The following is a 21,330-nucleotide window of genomic DNA, read 5'->3' as shown; positions in this document are numbered from 1 at the left end:
TGTCCCTGCTGAATGCAGAGAAGTATGACTAGGAGACCTTTCAACTCCAACCATCCTGTGGTTCTACCATTCCATGCTATTTTAATGCCCTTGCAATTGCTTCCAAATGCAGCAACGTTTGGCACCTTGGACTCTCTATATTTTTGCTATGAGCTTCTAAAGCAGCAGTTCGGGGATGCAAAAGCAGAAAATCTTTCCTGCAGCAGCCAGTCCAAGTCCCCAGCCCAGGAGATGGCTGGCACAGGGCATTCCATGGCTGACCCAGTGCTGGGTGATGGCTACGAGGCAGGGCTGAGCCTGCTGCCACTGCCCAGCTGATGAAAGGCCACCAGGACGCGTCTGTCTGTCCATGCAGGCAGCTGAGACATGCTGAGCTGGCCTCATCACTGCTGGTAATGCTTTAGGTGGTAGAGCAGAGTAGGAAAGAGCATTAAAAATAGCCTCAAATACCAAGAGGAGCAGCAGCTTAGCGCAATCAAAAAGAGCTTGCAGCCAGCATCCAGCCAGCTTAGCTTTGCTTATGCTAATTGGGAAGAAGACGACTGCAAACAGCTCGAGGTGAGAGGATTGGGTGATGAGGAGCAAGCTGGGACTTTCCACGGGCAGGCAGCCAGCTCCATCCCTTTTATCTGCTCTTGGGAGCGTCTGATTCCTCAGGGCCAGGCTGCCCAGCCACCCCTCACCCCGTGGGTGCTGTGCCCGAGGGGAGCAGCGCCCTTGTGCCAGTGCTGGAGGTGAGCCACATCCACAGCCCACGTTCCTTGGGTAGGGGTTAGCAGCCAGATTTGGTTGCTTCTGAGCACCTTACACCATCTGCAAGAGGCTGAGGGGAAGCTGGACAACCAACATATGGTCAATCTGGTGTCCTCCAGTGGCTTTGGAGATGAAGCACATGGGAGTTTTGGGGAAGGGTAGGAAACACACAGGTCAGTTATTGTGGTTTCTATTTCCAAAGGCCTTAATGGGGAGCATTTTGCAGAGCTGCTCTGTCCCCTCCATCTTCCATGCCACATTCTAGTGGGACCAGCTGAGGCACTGGAGTCTCCTGGCCTTGCAGTAAGAATAGGTTAAGTTGGAAGGGACCTTCAGTGGTCATCTAGTCCAACCCCCCTACAGTCAGCAGGGACATCTGCAATTTGAGCAGGTTGCTCAGAGCCCCAAATAACCTGGCCTGCAATGGTTCCAGGGATGAGGCACCTACCACCTCCCTGGGCAACCTGGGACAGAGTCTCACCACCCTCATTTCCATGGTGGTAACAACCCCAGCTCAGCAATGCTCAGCCATTTATATCCCTTGGGACACAAAGCTGGGGGGCTCTTTCATTGCACAAGCTACTTTCTTAATCTCAAAGCTGAGCTCCCACATTTTCTTTTCCCTTTAATTTTGGGGGAGCAGATAGTTCCCATCAGCCTTAGTATTGCTGCTGGCTGCCCAGGGCTTAAAGAAGCATCTTTAAGAGAAATAAGTAAGCTAAAGCAATTAAACCACCCCAAAGAAAAGAAGAGGCATGGCTGAGTGCAGTGGGAACTCCTGCACTTTTCTCTCCCTGACACTGGGACTGGTTTTGGAATAAAATCTCCCAGGACATGAACTTACACAAAGAACATGGAAACCCAGCAAAAGCCTCATTTTTCCCCAGTTTGGGCAGTTCCCAGTGATAGGTTTATAAAGGTGGAGACCAGGAAAATGTAAGTCACTGGTAATGTTTGCTGCATGATGCTGTCAAGCGATCAAGAGATCTTTAACAGAGGGAGAAGCTATTTGGGAAAAAGCAAAGCTAATTTTCCCCCTGCCTCTGCCCAAGTGTTTTGCCTTGCATGGAGCAGACCCTCCTCAGATGAGCAGCTCGATAAACACTTTTCATAGAACCATTAAAGCTGGAAAAGACCTCTAAGATCATCAAGTCAAACCCTCAACCCAACACCTCCCAGTCTATGCATGAAGTTCTTAAAAAAGACCAACATCATCTGTGTTCCTTTGATAAATCATTTGCATCCAAGGTAATTAAATTTTAATCAGCAAAGGCAAAGAAACTGAGGGGGTTTTTTTCTGCCCCAGATGAGATGGAGACAGCTCTGATTACCTATCAGATGTAACATGCCCCATTAAAACTGCCCGGCTCCTGCAGGTTCCTTATTCGAGCGTGGAACAAGATGGGGAAGAACGAAGGGTGGGGGGAGGGAAACAGCAGGAAAGTTCATCCATTTTCCAAGTGAAATAACATTGCTTAGTTCATGGGGATGAAAATTACCTGCTCCTTCCCATCTGCTTTCCTATGCTTCAGCTGCAAACTCTCGGTGCTGGAAAAATCCTCCCCGCCCGGGCAGGGAAGCTGAGGCACAACCAACCTGCTTATTAGCAGAGCAGGATTAGCCAGCCAGCAGGCAGCCTGGGCAGAAGGGCTCCCCCTTTCCCCTTCCCCACCCTCTTCTTCCTCCCCTTCTCCACCCTCTTCTTCCTCCCCTTCTTCCCCCTCTTCTTCCTCCCCTTCTCCCCCCTCTTCTTCCTCCCCTTCTCCCTTTTCCTATCCACGACTTCTTCCCCATCCCCATCTCCATGTCCACCCCCATCCCTGTCTTCCCATCCCTGTCTTCCTATCCCTATCCATCTCTGTTCTTCCCCTTCCACATCTCTTTACCCTTCCCCACCTCCTTCTCTATGAATATTCTCATCTCCATCTCCATGATCATCCCCATCCTTATCTTCCCATTCCCATCCCCATCCACATTCATTCCCACCCTATTCCTGTTTTCTCCTTCCCTGTCTCTTTATCGTTTCCCATCCCCTACTTCTTTCCCTTCCCAGTCCCCATCTCCATGATTATCTTCATCCCTATCTCCATGTACATCTCCCTATCTCCATGTACACCCCCATTCCCACCCCCATCCCTATCCCTCTTCCTGTTCCTTTTCCCATCCCCATCTTTATCCCTATCCCCTTCTCTCTCCCTGTTCCTGCCACCATCCCCACTCCCACCAATATCCCAATCTTCATCCTCATTCCCACCCTCATTGCTATCCCTGTTCCTGTTCCCACTTCCCATCCTTCTTTATCCATATCTCTATCCCCATCCCTATTCCTAGTCCCATCCTCATCCCTATTCCTGGTCCTATCCTTGTCTTTATCTTCATCCTCACTCAAATTGTGCCAGAGGAGGTTCAGGTCGGATATTAGGAGGAATCTCTTCACAGGGTTCTCAGTCAGGGGAACAGGCTGCCCAGGGAGGTGCTGGAGTCACCACCCCTGGAGGTGTTTAAAAGATGCACAGATATGGTACTTAGGGACATGGTTTAGTGGTAGAGGCTTAGCAGTAATGGTGGGATTGTGAGCATTGGGTGAGTGGTTGTCCTTGATCATAGAATCAGTCAGGGTTGGAAGGGACCACAAGGATCATCTAATTCCAACCCCCCTGCCATGGGCAGGGACACCTCACACTAGATCAGGCTGGCCAGAGCCTCAAAGGTCTCTTCCAGCCTCAGGAGTTCTAAGATTCTATGATGATGTTAAACATCTTTTCCAACCAAAATTATTCTCACTCTATGATCTCCAGTGTGGGTTACTCCTGCCCCCACCTCATGGACAAAAGATAAGGGTCTGGTGTCCAGGAGCCTCTCTGCAGAAAGGCAAGCCCAAGGGTGCTGCTTTGGTGGTGGTGGAGTGCTAATGTGGTGGAGGATCATAGAATCACATCACCATAGAAAAGTTTGTGTTGCAGGGAACCTTTCAAGGTCATGTAGTCCACCCCTGCAGTCAGCAACATCTGCAACTAGAGCAGGTTGCTCAGAGCCCCAGACAACTTGTCCTGGAATGGTTTCAGGGATGGGGCATCTACCACCTCTCTGGGCAACCTAGGACAGGGTCTCGCTACCCTCAGTGTGAAACATTTCTTCTACCTGTGGAGTCTGAATATCCCTCTTACAGCTGAGAGAGCTGGGATTGTTCAGGCTGGAGGAGAAAAGGCTGGAGAAGAGAAGGCTCAAGGGAGACATTCTGGTGGCCTTTTAGTATTTAAAGAGGCCAAGAAGAAAGCTGGGAACAGACTGTTGAGCAGAGCCTTTTGTGACAGGGCGCAGGGTGATGGTTTGGACTAGAAGAGGGAGATTCAGACCGGAGAGAAGGAAGAGACTTTTTGCACTGAGGGTGGTGAGACACTGTCCCACACTGTCCGGAGAGGTGCCCCCTCCCTGGAAAGATGAAGTTTTGCTTTGCCTCTTTGCTTTGAGAGAGTGGGGAGAGGGCTTGCTGCGGAGGGAAGGAAAGAGAGGAGGAGGAAATGAAAACTAATTAACTAATAAATGAGCTGGGTTGGCTCAGGGCAGCAGGAGAGCGATCCAGAGAGCTGACTCACTCTGACTCAGTCTGCAAAGAGTGGGCTGAAATCTGGCGTGGGCACAACTCCTGCCCCAGCCACGCGGCCAGGCTGTGGGCACTGAACACAGACCTGCTGCGACCCAAGAGCCCTGCGGGGACCCGCTTGGCACTGCCGTCACGTTCTCTGCAGGAGAGAAATCACTTTCTCCAGGGAAATGGAGCCATTTCACTGGTGGGAGCAAGCAGCTTAGATGGAGTCAGTGCTTTTGGCTGCAGCTCCTTATCTCCCTGTTTTCACCTTAAAACTGGCCAAGTGCAGGGAGGGTGGGAATTCCCCCTCCACACAGCCAACAAGCCACTGTGATGTGGGAGAAGAAGAATGCTGCCACCAGGGCAGGGATCCCAAATCCCTGAAGCTGGTAAACATGTCCAGAGACAGTGGGGATCACAGAATTATAGAATCACAGAGTGGTTTGGGTTGGAAGGGACATTTCAAGGTCATCTAGTCCAACTCTCATGCTGTCAGCAGGGACATCTGCAACTAGAGGTTGCTCAGAGCCCCAAACAACCTGACCTGCAATAGTTCCAGGGATGAGGCATCTACCACCTCCCTGGGCAACCTGGGACAAGGTCTCAACACCCTCATTTCTGGATCATGGGAAATGGGGTCTCTGGCCATGGGTTGCAGATTCTCCCCAGGCTGCCTGCTGGCAGGGAAGGGATGTACCCAGCCAGCACTCACCCCAATTAGGGCTTCTACCAGCACAGCACACAGCAAGGCAGGAAAAGCATTGGAACAGGCTGCCCAGGGAAGTGGTGGAGTCACCATTCCTGGAGGTGTTAGAAAAGTGTGTAGAGGTGGCACGCTGGGACATGGTTTAGTGGGCACGGCGGTGTTGGTTTGACGGTAGGACTTGATGATCTAAGAGGTCTTTTCTAACCTTGATGACTCTGTGATTTTATGATTTTAAGCTTCCATGAGTCCATGATTCTATCCCCAAGCTTTGGCATGGCCACCAGAGATGTTAGCAGTTTGAGGAGCAGGGCGAAGTATTTTTGGGTGGGTTTCCCTTGGGGAGATCCTTGTGCAACTGAAGAAACTCCCAGCCCAGCTGTAAACAGCCTCTCTCAGATGCAAACACTCCCATGTCTTACTTTATTTTTTTCTTTTTAACTTTTTTTTAAGCTCCTATCTTTGATTTCATTTAATAATGGATGAATTATCAGAAATATGTGCTGGCAGGGAGCCTGGGTGTTGTCAGGAGGCAAAAGGCTTCAGTAACACATTGCTTGAAAATATTTCTTCCAAAAAAAATAATAAGAGAGAGAGAACAAATTAAAAGAAGAAGGGAAAAAAAAATAATTAAATAAGTTTGTGCCAAAGCCTCCAGGGATGGGAACAAAACAACTCCGCTGCAGAACTTTTCCTCTCTTTTTCTTTCTTCATGCCTGTGCAGAGGGTGGGACTCCTCTCACCTCAACCAGCCACCTCCAGACAGCTCAGCTGGGTCCCAGATGGCATGTGTGTCCCCACCTAGGAGCCCCATCTCCTCCCAGATGTCCAGCACAGCACCTCAGGAATGCAGTGCAGAGAGGAGATGCCCCCTCAGCCTTGGGTGGTACTCTCAACCATGCCTAAACCTTCAACCCAATCTTCCACCTAAATAATGCATTCCCCAGGTCTTGCACCTAAATAATGCATTCCCCAGCTGTGTGCCACTGTCAGTAGGACAGCATCCCTGTCAAGCAAGGAAAGGGTGGCAAGGAGGCTCTTCACCCCATGACCAGAGTTTATGGGATGAAGCAATCACACCCAGTCATCAGGCAGGAACGAGGCAAAGCCAGGGCACACGGGAGCAGAGGGGGAGGCAGCAGCTCCTGGACGGCGTGCACCAACATGCTGGGTGGCATGGCTGGCAGCACCCACACTGCCATCCCACTGGGGTCCCTGCCTGGCAAGGTGGCCAGGGTTGAATAACCTCTTCAGAGCAGTCCCTATGGTCCTGTACTTAAAGGGTACCAAAAAGAAATCTAAAGACAGACTTTTGAGCAGGGCCTATTGTGACAGAACAAGGGGTGACGGTTTGGAGATTCAGACTGGAGAGAAGGGAGAGAATTTTTACACTGAGGATGATGAGAGATTGCCCAGAGAGGCGGTAGATGGCCCATCCCTGGAACCATTCCAGGTAAGGTTGTTCCCATCAGCCCTGGGCAGCCAGCAGCAATAGTAGGGCTGATGGGAACTATCTGGATCAGCCGGTCCTCTCCAAACCAGAGCGAGAGGAAAATCTGATGGAGAGGGAGGGGCACAGCAATTACAGCCTTTTCACTTTAATAACCCTCACTGCTTCCCCAAGTCCGTATTTACATCCTGCTCTGCTCAGAAGTAGTAATTAAAGTCTCCCTGCTCAGGTCTAAACAACTGCAGACCCTCCTGTCATTAGAAGTTGAGGAGAAACCTCATTTTTATGGCTGAGGAGCCTCAACGTTCCTACACCTATCAAGGGCAGGCAGCAGAAGGTAGGGCCACACATCCATGCTCTGACAGACCATCACAGAATCAATCATAGAATTGTTTGGGTTGGAGAAGGCCTCCAAGATCATCAACCCATCAACCTAAGACCACCATGGACACTAAACCATGTCCTGAAGTGCCATGTCCTTATGTTTTGTCAACACCTCCAGGTGCAGTGACTCCACCGCCTCCCTGGGCAGCCTGTTCCAATGCCTGACCACTCTTGCAGGAAAGGAATCATTCCTAATATCCAATCTAAACACTGATCTCCATGAGATGCTGAGGATGAAGAACCACTTGGAAAACAGCTCCACGTCACTGTGGGTCCCTTCTCATGTCATTTGTGGGCTGTTTCCACGACCCATAAGGGAATCAAATGGGTCTTGGGGTCACCAGCTAACAGGCAGAGCCACCATGCTGGGAGTTCTGGAGCACCTCAGGACCTCCTCTCGCTCTAAAGACGCTATCAAAAAAATTGGAGAAAATTAATTATTCATGAAGACTGCTAATTAAGCCAATTTCCTCTGCGAGGGCATGGAAGGAAATGAGCTGGAGAAGCTCTTAATTGTTTCAAAAGAGCTGTTCTACCAACGTTCCTCCTCTAAGCTGCTCTGCTTGCTGAGAGCAACCAGCCCCATGGTTCACTGGGGCTGGAGGACTTTGCCAGTGTCAGGGTCAACCACCTTACACATGCTCCCAAGGAAGCAAAGGTCAACAGCAAGGCTTAAAGTGCTCATAAAACTCCATGCCCCAACGGGGTGACCCCGAGCACCCAGCACCGTGCTGCTACCTTCTGCCCACAGAGTGAGTGAGACTCTGCAAGAGGGTCCATGGGACACTGAATGAAACCAGTTCAGAAGAAATAACATCTCCCTCATGCAAGCTATTGCTAGATGGCCTAAGAGCTCAAGGAAGATCTCATCCCACCCCAGGTTTAGCACAATGTGACACGTGGGCAGCCACAAGGAGACAGTTGGGTGAAGTCTGCACCGTGGTCATCCCTTGGTGCCGCTATTGGATTGCCATGAGGTTCCGCATCCTTTGCCCTGGCCACAGCATCATGTCTGTGAGCTGGGTCCCCGTGGGGCAGATGGGGTGATCCCCTGTGACTATCAGACTTTCAAGGAGGGGTTGAAATTGCAATGGTATGGTCACGAGACTGCTGATCCCCTTGGCCAGAAGGAAGCCTGAGCATCAGCTCTCCATGTCACGATTAATTTGGCAATCCAGAAGGAAAGCCTGACAAAAGCATCCAAGTCATGGCTGCCATCACAGAACCGTTGGGGTTTGGAAGGAACCTCTGGAGATCATCCAACCCCTTGCTAAGGCAGGGTCACCCACAGCAGGCTGCCCAGGATCACAGTGTCCAGGTGGGTTTGGAATCTCTTCAGAGAAGGAGACTCCACAACCTCCCTGGGCAGTCTGGTCTAGGGCTGAAGAGAAGATCTGAGAATCAGCTGAGAGTTTGAGAAGATCTCTTCTCAGTCTGCTCTTCTGCATGTTAAACAGCCCCAGGTTTCTCAGCCTTTCCTCCTCACAGAGATGCTCCAGCCCCCTCAGCATCTTTGTAACCATGCACAAAAACCTTCAAAGCTGTCTGCAGCAATAGACCTGCACCCCCAGCACCTTTCTGAGGTTATGGCACATGCATGAGCTGGTAGCTTCAACCAGCAGCTGCCATCACTCCCACTCTGACCCTAAGGCAGAACTGCATCCACTCCTCAGATCACCCTTGGATGGGTGGGTGTGGGGAAGAGTGAGCCCTCCATACTCTGTGCCAAGGGAACCAGCTTCCTCCCAGCTTCTGGTGTGCAGGGGGTGGGAGTGGAGTTGCCCAGGGAAAGCAGCCCTCTGGTAAACCCCAGGGCTGGCAATCCCCCAGCAGCCCCCGGTCCCTCCACCCAGCTTTCCGTGGCAAGGAATGGTCCCTTTGCCTGCTGCCAAGCCTTGCCCTCCCACTCTCACTACCATTGCATTCTGGTCCCCCTTTTTCAGGACCTGCCCTTCTTTTCCTGTAGAAAAGAATCTCTGATGGTGGAGAACAAAAGGAGTTATTTCAAACCAAAAGGGATACGTCTCTGAGGCAGTCTCACTTTTCCCATGGAAATCATGGTTCTCCCAAGACAGCATTATCCTCCACAAACATCCCCAGGACCAGCACCATTCCTGGCACAGCTCCCATGCTGTGACATAGGAAAAGGTGGCCCCGAGTAGCACAGCTGTCAACGCTTGGCCAGCCATGTCCTCACCAGAGAAACACAAAGCTTGATAAGACCCCAAGATCTTCTGCTGAGTTTCCAGCAGCTGGAAAGCATTCACAACCATTCACAAGCCACAGATAACAACAACACATGGCCAGGCGCTTCTCAGTCAACACCACAGCCCCACGTCTCAGTTGGGAGCCAGCTAAGATGGCCCCTCCAGAACCAGGTCACCCTCTGCACCACCCTTCCTTCTGCTTCCGCAGCCCAACGCCATTAAAAGCAGGCACTCGTCTTCCTACCTGGTGCTGGGAACATCTACAAGTCAAGTTCCTCCAGCAGCTCCATGGTGAGCTCAGGGTTATCTCAGTAGAGCTGGAAGATAAAGCCACCAAGAGAAAAGCTCAGCGTTCCTGCACAGGTGGGACACTTCAAGGTATGTTCCTCTTGCACAGCCCGGGGGAGCCCATCCCGTGGGGCTCACCATGTCCTCCCAGGCTGCTGAGGCACCAGGATCCCTGGGAACTGTGCTCCACTTGGAGAGACCTACCCTTTTTTGACTGGTGTCCAACCCCAAAGCACATGTTCTTACCTGCTCGGTGGAAGAAGGGGGAAGACTCAAGCACCTTTCCGAGAAACACATGGATCTCAGCGAGGTGTGGATCTCACTCAGCTCCTCCTGCTCTTCGTCCAAAGGACAGTTAGGGGAAAAAGGGGAGTGGGGAGGCAGGATACAAAGCTGCAGCAAGCTGCAGAAAAGAGGTTGGTGGTGGGAAGGCTCCCTGCAGCTGGTGTCTACACAGCTCTGCCGGTTGGTTAACAGTGGAGCTCTGATCAACAGGTATATTGATGTCAAGCTGGGACTTGTCTCCTCAGCAAGGAAAGGGGAACAGCAGAGATTACTAAGCCATGCAGGAATGTGGTTTGTTTAATGTGAGCCATCAACGCAGCAGAGTAAAATAATGACAGATGTGCAGTCACATTTCCTGAGTCCAAAACCAGGAGAACTTAAACACCACTTTTCCCAAGATCAAGAAGAGGAGACGTTTGGCTAAGGACTCATTTGGTTACTAATTTCCTCAGCATTAAGTCAGCTGCTTCCCAAATCTCTTGACATACTTTGCTGAAGTGCTCTGAGGACAATGCTGCTCCACAGCTTGCTTTGATGTAAGGGTAAGCAGAGAGAGAGAGAAGACACTTTGGAAACATGGCTACACCAGCTGACCAAGCTGGCCGGGACCAGAGGTTCCTGAGCCTTGCTTAATTCGCTTAATTTAATGAAAGACAGTGAGAGAAACTTCATGTGGCTCTTTATCACAGAGACTGCTGGGAGAAAGAAATCAGGACCTGGGTTAAGCCAACATTTCAAGGGTGTGCTGGTGGGAACCTGGAGCTTTTTTTCCAGAAGCAGCCTGGCAGTGGTGGAAGCCAGAGTTTCATAGAATCATAGAATGTTGTGGGTTGGAAGGGACGTGACAGATCATTTAGTTCCAACCCCACTGCCATGGGCAGGGACACCTTCCACTAGACCAGGTTGCTTAAGGCCTCATCCAGCCTCACCTTGAACTCCTTCAGGAAGGGGGCATCCAGGACATCTCTGAGCAACCTGTTCCAATGTCTCACCATCCTCATTGTAAAGAACTTCTTCCTAATATCCAGCCTAATATCCAGTTTGCTTTGGTTTGGTCCCTCTTGCAGAAGGTACATGGCCAAGAGACATTATACGTGAAGCCCACCAAGACTGAGAGAATAAATCCCTGCACAGCCTTGGTCTTCACCTCTGGCTGTGGATGTTTCCCAAAGGTCATGAGGGGAGGACGTGGAGGGGAGCAGCTACACGCCCTTACCACGGGTGGTGGGGAAGGCCTGTAAGGGGAGTGTGTCATTTGCTTGTGGGGTGTTTTCATTTGCCTCTTAAGATCAAAAGTGGGGGAAGCACCAAGCAAGTGGAGAAGCTGCTGCCAAGCTGCAGGAACTCTGCTATGTCTTCTGGATGTAGAGAGTCATAGAACCGCAGAATGCTCTGCGTTGGAATGGACCTCAAAAATCATCTAGTTACAACCCCTGCCATGGGTTCAGAGTTCCATCCAGCCTGGCTCTGAACACTTCTAGGGATGGGGCATCCACCCATTCCTCAAAGAAAGCCTGAGTGTCAGCTCTCCATGTCAGGATGATTTCAACAATCCAGAGGGGATGCCTGCCCAAAATATCCAAGGCATGGCTGCCATTACAGAATCCCAAAGTGGTGAGGGTTGGAAGGGACCTCTGGAGATTTGCTAGTCCAACTCCCCTGCTAAAGCAGAGTCACCCACAGCAGCTTGCCCACAGTCACAACATCCAGGTGGGTTGGGAATCTTTCCAGAGAAGGAGACTCCACAACCTCTCTGGGCAGCTTGCTCCAGGGCTCTGGCACCCTCACACCAAAGAAGTTTCTGCTACTTTTCAGATGGAACCTCCTGGGTTCTAGTTTGTGCCCATTGCCCCTTGTCCTGTTCCTGGGCACCACTGACAAGAGTCTGGCCCCAGCCTCTTGTGCCCAACCTTGTCCCTCTTGCTGAGCATTGGTCAGATTCCCTCTCAAGCCCAACAGCCCCAGGTCTCAGCTTTTCCTTCTCACAGAGATGCTCCAGGCCCCTCAGCATCTTCAGAGCCTCCACTGGACTCTGTCCAATAGTTTCCTGTCTCTCTTGAACTAGGGAGCCCAGAGCTGGACCCGGTCCTCCAGATGCCATCCTTCATTTCCTGTTAATCAAACAACAGTTCCTCTGCCAAAGATACCTAATGAGGAGCATCCCCTTGTGCATGACCATGTCCATGGCTTCCTCCCTGATGTTATAAGAGCACATGAAGCTGCTGCCTCCTGTGATGGGAAGGGCAGCTCCAAGGGCAGCTCCTTCCCCTAAATGGACTTTAATTATTCTGGCTGCCTGCCAACAGCTATTCTGACACCCATGCTCCAATTAAGACTTGGTTTCACCCCAAATCATGCAGAACTCAAGCACAGCTTGTCCCTGGCTGGTGGTATAGAGAAATGCCTGAGGTGGTGCTGGCAGAGCTCAAAGGGATGGTCAGCCTGGGGTACTACAGGACAAACGGTCCCCTGGCCAGCACTGGGCTGCTGCTCACTGCGTGATGCAAAAGGGTAAATTCAGAGAATCATTAAGGTAGCAAAATACCTCTAAGATCATCAAGTCCAACCATCAACCCAACACAAATCATGCCCACTAAACCATGCCTTGAAGTGGCAGGTCTACAATCTTTTTGAACACCTCCAGGCACAGTGACTCTGCCACCTCCCTAAGCAGGCAGGATATAGGGGAAATATAGGATATAAGGGAAAAAATACAGGATCTAGGGAAACATTTGGAGCCTGTAGAAATGTTTATGGAGCAGGAGCTACCATCAGAGGCAAAGCAGCCTGCCAACCCTGCCTGCACGGAGCACCTTGCCCCATGCCTGGGGCACAGATGGGTTCCTGGGTGTGTCTCCTAGCCCCGTGGCTTCCGTTGAGAGCTGCAATTTCATTGCCACTTACTCTGAAGAGTCACCTTGGGTGGGATGCAGACGTTGGCTGTGAGCCAAGCTGAATCACACCCTCCCAGCTGGTCCACTCTGCTCAGGGAGTCTAGACGGCTGGTTGATGTGGAGACATCTCCTCTCTGAGATACCTGCATGAGGTCTGGGCTGCTCCCCACATCAAAGGGGCCCTGAGCTGCTAAAGTGAGGTTATAATTAAACCACCCTGGGGCAAAAGAGAAAGAGTTTCTCCCAGGGCCGGCTGATCTTCCTCCATGGCTCCATCACCCAGGGTAGTGTTGTCTGCCACCGCCCAGAGAGGCTTGGGTAGCCGTAGCCAGTGCTGCTGTCCCACAGCTCATGGAGGTCATGCCTGCTTTGTGCTGTCTGAAAATCAAGAAGCTGCTCTGTTGTAAGCTGGTCATGCTTTGCTGCCAGCTTCTTGGTCACTTGCACACAAGGAGAGAAAGCCAGGCCAAGGATGAGGACACAGGTATGTCAGGAGTTCCTTAAATCCATTTTGCTGCCAATTGTGGGTCAATACCCAAAAGTCAAGGTACAGCCACAAACTCCTGAGGGGTGTCCCAAAGGGCAGAAGGAAGCTGAAGCCTAGTTGCAGATGTCCCTGCTGGCTGCAAGGGGGTTGGTCTAGATGAGCTTGAAAGGCTCCTTCCAGCCCAAACCATACTGATTCCATGAAAACACAGGGCTGGCTGCTCAGGTGGTAATTAATCTCCGTGCAGGAAAACCCCCTGTTATGGACTGCTCCTCCCCAAGGAGATGCACCAAAGTGCACCAGCTAGAGTGTTTCTGCAGAGCAAGCAAAGTCATCCTGCTGTCCCTGCACAGCCCTGGTACCTTCACCATGTTTTTCTTTTCCCACCACCTCGTTTGCTCTCTGGATCTCCTTGGAATTGACTTTCTCCTTGGAACTGACTTTCTGTTTTCCAAGAGAACAGTTTTTACTTTGATTCTTCCCTCTCTCAGGTGTTAAATTCAAAGCCTGTGGTGTACACAACTTGGGTGCACGCTCACAGCTGCACAAGGGCCCCATTTCCCAGCAGAGGCAACTAGAGAAGGCTCACTTTGGGAAGCATACTGGGATCAAGAAAGGAACATCCCTTTTCAAGGTGGAAACCTTGCTTAGAGCTGAGTAAGGATTGAAGGTTAAGTGACATGCAAGGAGCAAGCCAATGCAAAGTGACTTTCATGATTCACTGTCTCCAGCCTGGTCCTGAATTTGGTGTGGACTTTGACTCAGCTGGTTGGTGCCACTGAGATGAGAGGAACAATATGGACATAAAGGCAATATAAGGTGCAATGGTGTGACCTTATGGGCTGCTTTATATCAGATGCTGCCCAGCTAGGCCCATCCGTGGTTTGCTGTGTTCATCCCATGAGGTATGATTGTAGAATCACAGAATGGTTTGGGTTGGAAGGGACCTTTAAAGGCCATCTAGTCCAGTCAGAAAGAGCAGGTTGCTCAGAGTCCCAAACAACCTGACCTGGAGCATTTTCATGGATGGGGCATCTACCATCTCTCTGGAAAACCTGTTCCTATTCCAGTGCTTCTGGAGGGCATAGGCTGGAGCAGAGGACAAGAGCTGCTCATCAACATGTACCCTTATGCAGGAGCATGAGGGACTGAGGAGCAGGAGCATGGGGTGTCCAGGAAAACCATTGGTATGACACTTTGCTCACAGAGCTGTTGCCCTTCCTCCCACGGCTTTTGCAGATCTGCTCCTCATATAGCAACAGTGGTTTGAGTTTGAGGCAAGAGAAATTACCCAACCTCGCTGCCCTGAGCAGTTCCAGGGCAAGAGGGAAGTGCAGGAACTTGTCAGTTGATTTGCAGATTATTTATTTGCTTATTAGATCCCATTTGGCTAATAGTGTCTCTGATGCTCCATAGTATGAGCTAATAAATCTTCCCTGGAGACCCACCAGCATCTTGCTTGATGGCCACCTTGAAGGCATCCTTAATTAAACCAGTTTTGCCTTCCTAATAGACTCCTAGAAGTCAGCCAGCAGAACAGGAGGTGTTTACTTAGCTGCCACCCTTTGATGACACAGGAGTGGAGGTAAGGAGGAGGAGGTTGGCCTGCTCCAGTGTTATGCCAACGTGTCACAGCCCCAGCCTGCTGAGACATCCTGGGGTGCTTGAGCATGGGCCGGCGTGGGCGTGCATGCTGCGTGACTGTGGACACAGGTCCTGTAGCAGTGGCTCCTCTGCCAACACCTCTTGCAGGCATGGGGCAGCTGGGGAAAGGGGGAAGCAAGCTGGTGATGGTGGGAGCCTTGCACACAAGGTCTCTACAGAGTTTTCCCAGGGAAAACATTTTGTGTCTGCTCGGTGAGGACACTGCAATTTTGGCTTGCTTCTGAGCCATGATACCAACAGAGCATTCATTGACCTGGCCGCCCAGGAAAGCCTGCCCACTGAATCCCAGCATGCTGAGGGGTGGAAGGGACCTCTGGAGATCACCTAGTTCAAACCCCCTGCTAAAGTAGGGTCACACAAGGCAGGTTGCCCAGGATCACAATGTCCAGGTGGGTTTAGAATCTCTCCAAAGAAGGAGAATCCACAGCACTCCCTTCCCATTCCAGCTTCTCCCTCCTTACACCACCACCAATCAGCTCTTTTCTAGGGCCCCAATGTCCCTTCCCAAATCCTACTCTTACCACCCCACAAAGACCTGTGCTTTGTCTTGTCTTGCCCCGTGGAGGCTCTCACCCCTTTGGCATGACGAACATCTCCTCCTGACACAGCTCAAGCATTGCAAAAATGCATCCTGGCTGGCTGGGGCTGAGCTAGCAGCACACCACGGGCAGGTATCCCAAATCCACCTCTTCTCCAGCCTGAGCCAACAGCCTTTCCCACCACCCCTCGCCCTTCCTCTCCTGCCTCTTCCTTGCTCCTCTCCCCCGCCTGCAGAACAAGAGGTCTTTGTCTGCTCCCCCTGTTTGGAGGATCATGAACAACTTGAACTTCCCCCGAGTGAGTTTTTCCCTGCCAGCAGGACTCTGTCCTGTGCTGGTGCCAGGTATTAACTAAGAGGATGACTCAACAAACCAGTTCAGACCAAGCAAGAACAACCCTTCACTTTTCTTCCAAGTCTCCAGCTCAGCCCAGCACAGGCTGTTTTGGAGCATCAGAAAAGGTTAGTTAACTTGAAACATGACTTCTTAAATAGTTTCTTACACCTCCCCTCCTTTGGGCTGCAGCTGGTATGTGAAGATGATGGAGATACAGTCAAGGAGGTCATTCCAAGGTAGGTTTTCCCTACTTTTTTCCATTCTGGTTTTGAGGTTTCCCACTGAGATCGTGGTGTGTCTTTCACAGAAGAGATGTGCCACATGGCTTGTACTACCAGAAGTGGCATGTGCCATGGGGTGGAAACGGAGGCCTTCAGGAAGGATGTGTTTGGCCAGGAGACCAGCAGAGCCTCAAGAGCTCATCATCATCCCAAGAGCCCCAGCACCCTCAGCTGCTCAGCATCCTGAGCTAATCAGCATCCTAAGTTATTCAGCATCCTAAGCTCCACAACATCCTGAGCTCCCTGGCATCCTGAGATCCCCAGCATCTTGAGCTCCTGAGCTCCTCAACACCCTGCACTCTCCATCACCCTGAAAGCTCCAGCATCCTGAGCTTCCTAGCATCGTGAGAGCCCCAGCAGCCTTCACCAGATCTGCTCTGGCTTGTGATGGAGCAAAGGCACGTATCATGGAGGGACCCAACCTGCTCACAAAGTGTCAGCGGCTCCAGCTATGAGGTGGGGCAAAGGCAGCACTGAAGGTTTCAGCTAGGGGAAGCTGCAACACTGAGAAGGGCTGATAAAGCCATCAGGTAAGAAGAAAAAACAAAGTGGAGAAGACTACAAGATGCCAAGCAGCATGTGGTCTGGGAAACATGGCTGGGCAGGACCATGCTAGAGGCTGCAGCTGCTCTTTAGGATGGAAGTTGCCATTTCCAAGGGGTCTGTGTGATGGCCTCAGAGCTGTTTGTGTGCTTGCTCCCATGGGCACTGCCCTACACATCTCAGATGCTGGCTGCTGGTGGCCCTGCAGTGTCCAAGTCACTGTAGAATGATAATGCATCCAAGAGATATTTCCCTTTGCTTTCTTGTTGACAACATGGACAAGAAGGAGGCAAGAGAGGAGAGTAGGCTGTGAAGCAGCAGTGCCCAAGTGGGGGGCAGAGAAGTCTTCCTGGGTTTGGGAACATCAAGGGAGGACAAGAGCCACTGGAGGTTTGTCCTGCCTGTGGCTTATCAGCATTTGGAGAGAAAGAAGCCAGGTGGTCTTTAATGGCAATGTAACATACCAAGAGAAATCTTGCCATCAGCTGGGACTGTCCTGGCAGAGAAAGGAGCAAGACCAGTTCAGCAGGATTGTACCAGACTGGGCAGTGACCTGAAAATGCAATCCAGAGGGAACAACTTCAAAGCCACATGGAGGTGGGAAACCAGCTCCCCATGCATCTGCAGTGGGTAGCAGACTGAGGAGATTGGCTCTGCAAACTGCATCCTGTGGTCAAGCAGAGGATGAAGAGCACACAACCACGGGCATGCTGCATTTTGGGGTGTCCCCAGGCCCTGTGAAGCCCAAGCAGAGATGTGTCCCCAACATCACAGTTGGCTTGTGCTCCTCACCACCCATCTTATCTCTATCCAAAGAACAGATAGGCTGGGAATTGTTTTCCCTGTGTTATTCCATGGGGGTGGGCAATTTCTATGTAGCATTACCTGAGCCATCACAATTCCAGCCTGATGGCTTTGTTACCCTCTGTAACACCTGCCAAGTGTGGCAGACACCTGCTTCCAGCTTGTGGAGAAAAATCAAGGTATTGTCTTTGCTGCCAAGAAACCACTCCACTGAGTTTCCTGGTGAGCTGGCCCACGGCCAAACACAGGATATCTCCATGACAGGAGGCCCATTGTGGCTGTGGTCACCACTAAATACCATGAAATCACAGAATGATTTGGGTTGGAAGGGACCTTTACAGGTCATCTATTCCAACACCCCTGAAGTTAGCAGGGACATCTGCAACTAGAGCAGGCTGCTCAGAGCCCCAAACAACCTGACCTGGAATGATTCCAGGGATGGGGCATCTACCACCTCTCTGGCCAACATGGGACAGGGTCTCACCACCCTCAGCGTAAAAAAATTTCTCCCTTCTCTCTAGTTTGAATCTCACCTCCTTCAGTTTTAACTATTCATCCCTTGTCCAGGCACAGCAGGCCCTGCTCAAAAGTCTGTCCACAGCTTTCTTCTCAGCCCTTTTAAGCACTGAAAAGCCACCGGAAGGTCTCCCTGGAGTGTTGTCTTCCCCAGGCTGAACAACCCTTTGGGGCACACCAAATGCTCAGCAAGAGGGATGGGTGGTGGGGAGTTGCCTCATGCCCCAGGCAGAACAGTGGGACTGGGATGAGCTGCTGGTTTGCAATGAGAGGCAGCCTGGAAGCAGCAGAGCTGCTGAAGCAAGTGAGGCTGGGGTGGGAGGGAAGGTTTCCCAGTGCAAAAATATTTCATTTAGATGTTTTTCTCCATGAAGCTTTCTGCTTCCAAACAACCGTCGCTTTCTGCTGGGCGCTGACCTCAGTGGGAAGAAAAATTGCAGCACAAAAGGGACAGTGAATCTGATGCCAGAAGCATAAACTCGGCTCTGGTCCCGCCAGAAGTTCTGGGTGGGTCCAGACAAGGCACTTTTCAGAGCTTTTTGTGAAAAACATTGAAATAAAACCCCCTCAAAAATCAGATTTCTCAGAGAGCTAAAGCACCATTGGTTCAGGTCCCCTGTGCCAGCACCACCCCAGTTTTCTGGTTTGGCTCCTACACCAAAAGCATCCCCATCCACCCCTTGGCTTCATCTCACAGATTCACAGAATGGTTTGGGTTGTAAGAGACCTTCAAGATCTTCTAGTTCCAATCCCCCTACCATGGGCAGGGACACCTGCCACTATCCCAGGTTGCTCAAGTCCTCATCCAACCTGGCCTTGAACACCTCCAGCAAGGGGGTGTCCATGACCTCCCTGAGCAACCTGTTCCAGTATCTCAGCACCCTTACTAATCTTCTCTGAGCTCCTTCTTCTCATTCACATTAGCAGTAAACCATTAACCCAGTTAATAACCCCTGAAGTCCTGAGGGTCCCACCAGCTCTCAGAGCACCACTCTGCTTTTATTCCTCTATCTGCTTTATTGAGCCCTTTACTTGCCTATGGAGATGGCTGCAATTTATATCCATGTGTTGATGAATTCCAGAGGGCCCATTCACCTGATCTGCACAAGGCAGAATCCCCAGCAGAGTTCCCAGACATGTGTCCTTTAGGAGGCCATGTGCCTGTTGGTCATGCTGAAGGACTCCAGTGAATCACAGAATGATAGACTGATGAGAGTTGGAAGGAACCACTGGAGATCATCCAGTCCAACCTCTCTACTAAAGCAGGGTCACCCACAGCAGGTTGCCCAGGATCACAATGTCCAGGAGGATTTGGAAGTTCTCCTGAGAAAGAGACTCCACAACCCTTCTGGGCAGCCTGCTCCAAGGATCTAGCACCCTCTCACTTAAGTTTCTGCTCCTGTTCAGATGGAACCTCCTGGGTTTCAGTTTGTGTCCATTGCCCCTTGTCCTAAATCTTAATTACCTTACAAACAATTGTGCTTCTCAGTGGAGGATCAACATTCTGGTGACTATTAGTGAACCTTCTGAGTAAGATCTTCTCTAAGAAGGAGATGTTTCCCAGAAGATGCTTCATTGTCTGTTGTGACAGGGCAAGGGTTATGACCCCACTTTATTTCTTCAATTTGTGATGCACTTCATGAGCCTGTGAAGGTTTAAATCCCTGCGCCTCCTGCTAGGTGTCAATGCTGTCACCTGAAGGAGTTAAAAAATGCCTCTTTGAGCTCTTTGAGGCTCTTTTGGTCAAGCCCTGGAACAGGCTACCCAGGGAAGAGGTGGAACCACCGTCCCTGGAGGTGCTAAAAAACCAGGAAGACACAGCACGTCAAGGCATGGTTTAGTGGGCATGATGGCATTGTATTAATGGTTGGACTTGACAGTCTTAGAGGTCTTTCCCAGCCTTGATGATTCGATGCTTCTAATGGCAAGAAATGAAAGAAAGCCTTGGGAGGGTTGGATGCTGTTCTGCACTGATGAACCAGTGTTTTGCTCCAGCAAGAAGCAATCTCATTATGGTCTCCCCTAAAAATATCTCTCCCACGAGCTGGCTGAGCTGCCTCAGAGCCTGATGGTAAAATACAAGATGTGGTGTTCTACCACAACTCACAGGAAAAAAATGTTTGATGTTCATAAAACAATGAGAGGCAGCAGGAGCTTGGGCAGCACAACAGGGAGGAGCTGAAGCCCCTTGTGGGGCTGGGAGCAGGGTGATGGCTACACACAAGTGTAGCATCCAGACACGTTCTGAGCCTGGCTCTCTTCCTGGACCCAGTAGCATCCCATGGTGAGGAGCAGCATGGCCCAGTGGTGTGGTGAGTGTGAAAACACTCCCATTGGCATGAGCTGGATTGCAACCTGCTCTCTTTGGCTCTCCTGGGTGTTCCTCACCCAGTGGGGATGTTAAAAGATGTCCTTGTCTTTAGGATCACAGCCAGGATGGATCAGTCGCAATGGCACCTGCTTGGGATTTATTTCTAACTCTAGGTGTTACATTACAGACTCCCAGCCCAGGCTGGGAAAGTGGGAGCAGAAATGGCTGTCTGCAGGTGGCAGCTTTGAGGCTGTCTCACAAAGCACCATCTTGAACATGCACTTGTGTAAATCCTGGCTGGGCCTTCAGATCTATGCTTGGGTCAATCACATCCACCTGCCCCACCAATATCCAGGCTCAAGACCTCAAACAACCATGGGTTTCCCAACCCTCCATTTCTCTTCCCCAAAATAATTTGCAGAGCTGAGGGACAAGCACCAGGATTTTGTCTGGGAGACAACTCCAGGAGAGAAAAAGATAGAGAAAAGCATCACTTGCAAGAGAGGGTTTGCTTGCTTCAGCCTCCCATAGGAACCTGCTTAATTCAGCAGCATTTGCATGAATGAAGAATCATAGGATAGTTTTGGTTAGAAAATACCTTTAAGATCATCAAGTCCAACCATTAACCAATGCTGCCAGGTCACCACTAAACCATGTCCCTCAGCCTCTACATGGCTCTTAAATCCCTCTAGAGATAGGGACTCCACCACTGCCCTGGGCAGCCTGTTAGGAAGAAATATTTCCCTATGTCCAATATAAACCTCCCCTGGTGCAACCTGAGGCCATTTCCTGTTGTCCTATCACTTCTTACTTGGGAGAAGAGACTGACCCAAACTGGCTCCAACCTCCTTTCAGGGAACGGTAGAGAGCAAGAAGGTCTCCCCCCAGCCTCCTTTTCTCCAGGCTGAACAATGTCCGTTCCCTCAGCTGCTCCTTGCCAGACTTGTGCTCTAGATCTTTCATCAGCTTCATTGCCCTTCTCTGGGTATGCTCCAGCACCTCGATGTCCTTCTTGGAGTGAAAGCCCCAAAACTGAACCAGGTTTTTGGGGTGTGACCTCACCAGCATCTAGTAGAGGGAGATGATGACTTCTCTGGTCCTGCTGGTCACTGTTTATGGTACCAGCTAGCATGAAGACTATTTCTGCATGTTCTAAACAAAAATGTGCAGGCTTTCTCCATCCCTCAGTTGCTCTGCTTCAGGGGCTTTGAAACTGCTCCCTGCCAAGATTGTGAGGTTCCTACTCTATGTTTGCTAACGTGTTTAAAACCAAACCAAAACAAACCAAAACAAAC

At 50.8% G+C, this 21,330-nt stretch overlaps 1 protein-coding gene across 2 annotated transcripts in view; it reads right to left on the bottom strand.

Annotated features, from left to right (window-relative positions):
• The window catches only part of FRMD6 (FERM domain containing 6), a 46,944-nt gene extending 37,148 nt beyond the window's left edge, over nucleotides 1-9,796 (bottom strand). For both annotated transcript variants that reach the window (XM_054161653.1, XM_009899514.2), the window contains exons 1-2: nucleotides 9,621-9,796; nucleotides 9,331-9,403 (exon numbers count right to left, since the gene is read on the bottom strand). The gene's annotated coding sequence lies outside the window, so the exon portion shown is untranslated. The remainder of the gene's footprint in view (nucleotides 1-9,330; nucleotides 9,404-9,620) is intronic.
• Nucleotides 9,797-21,330: the final 11,534 nt, after the last annotated feature.

This window comes from Dryobates pubescens, chromosome 5, assembly GCF_014839835.1.
Source record: "Dryobates pubescens isolate bDryPub1 chromosome 5, bDryPub1.pri, whole genome shotgun sequence".
In the NCBI taxonomy this organism is placed as follows: Eukaryota; Metazoa; Chordata; class Aves; order Piciformes; family Picidae; genus Dryobates; species Dryobates pubescens.
This window is presented reverse-complemented; position numbering and strand designations above follow the sequence as displayed.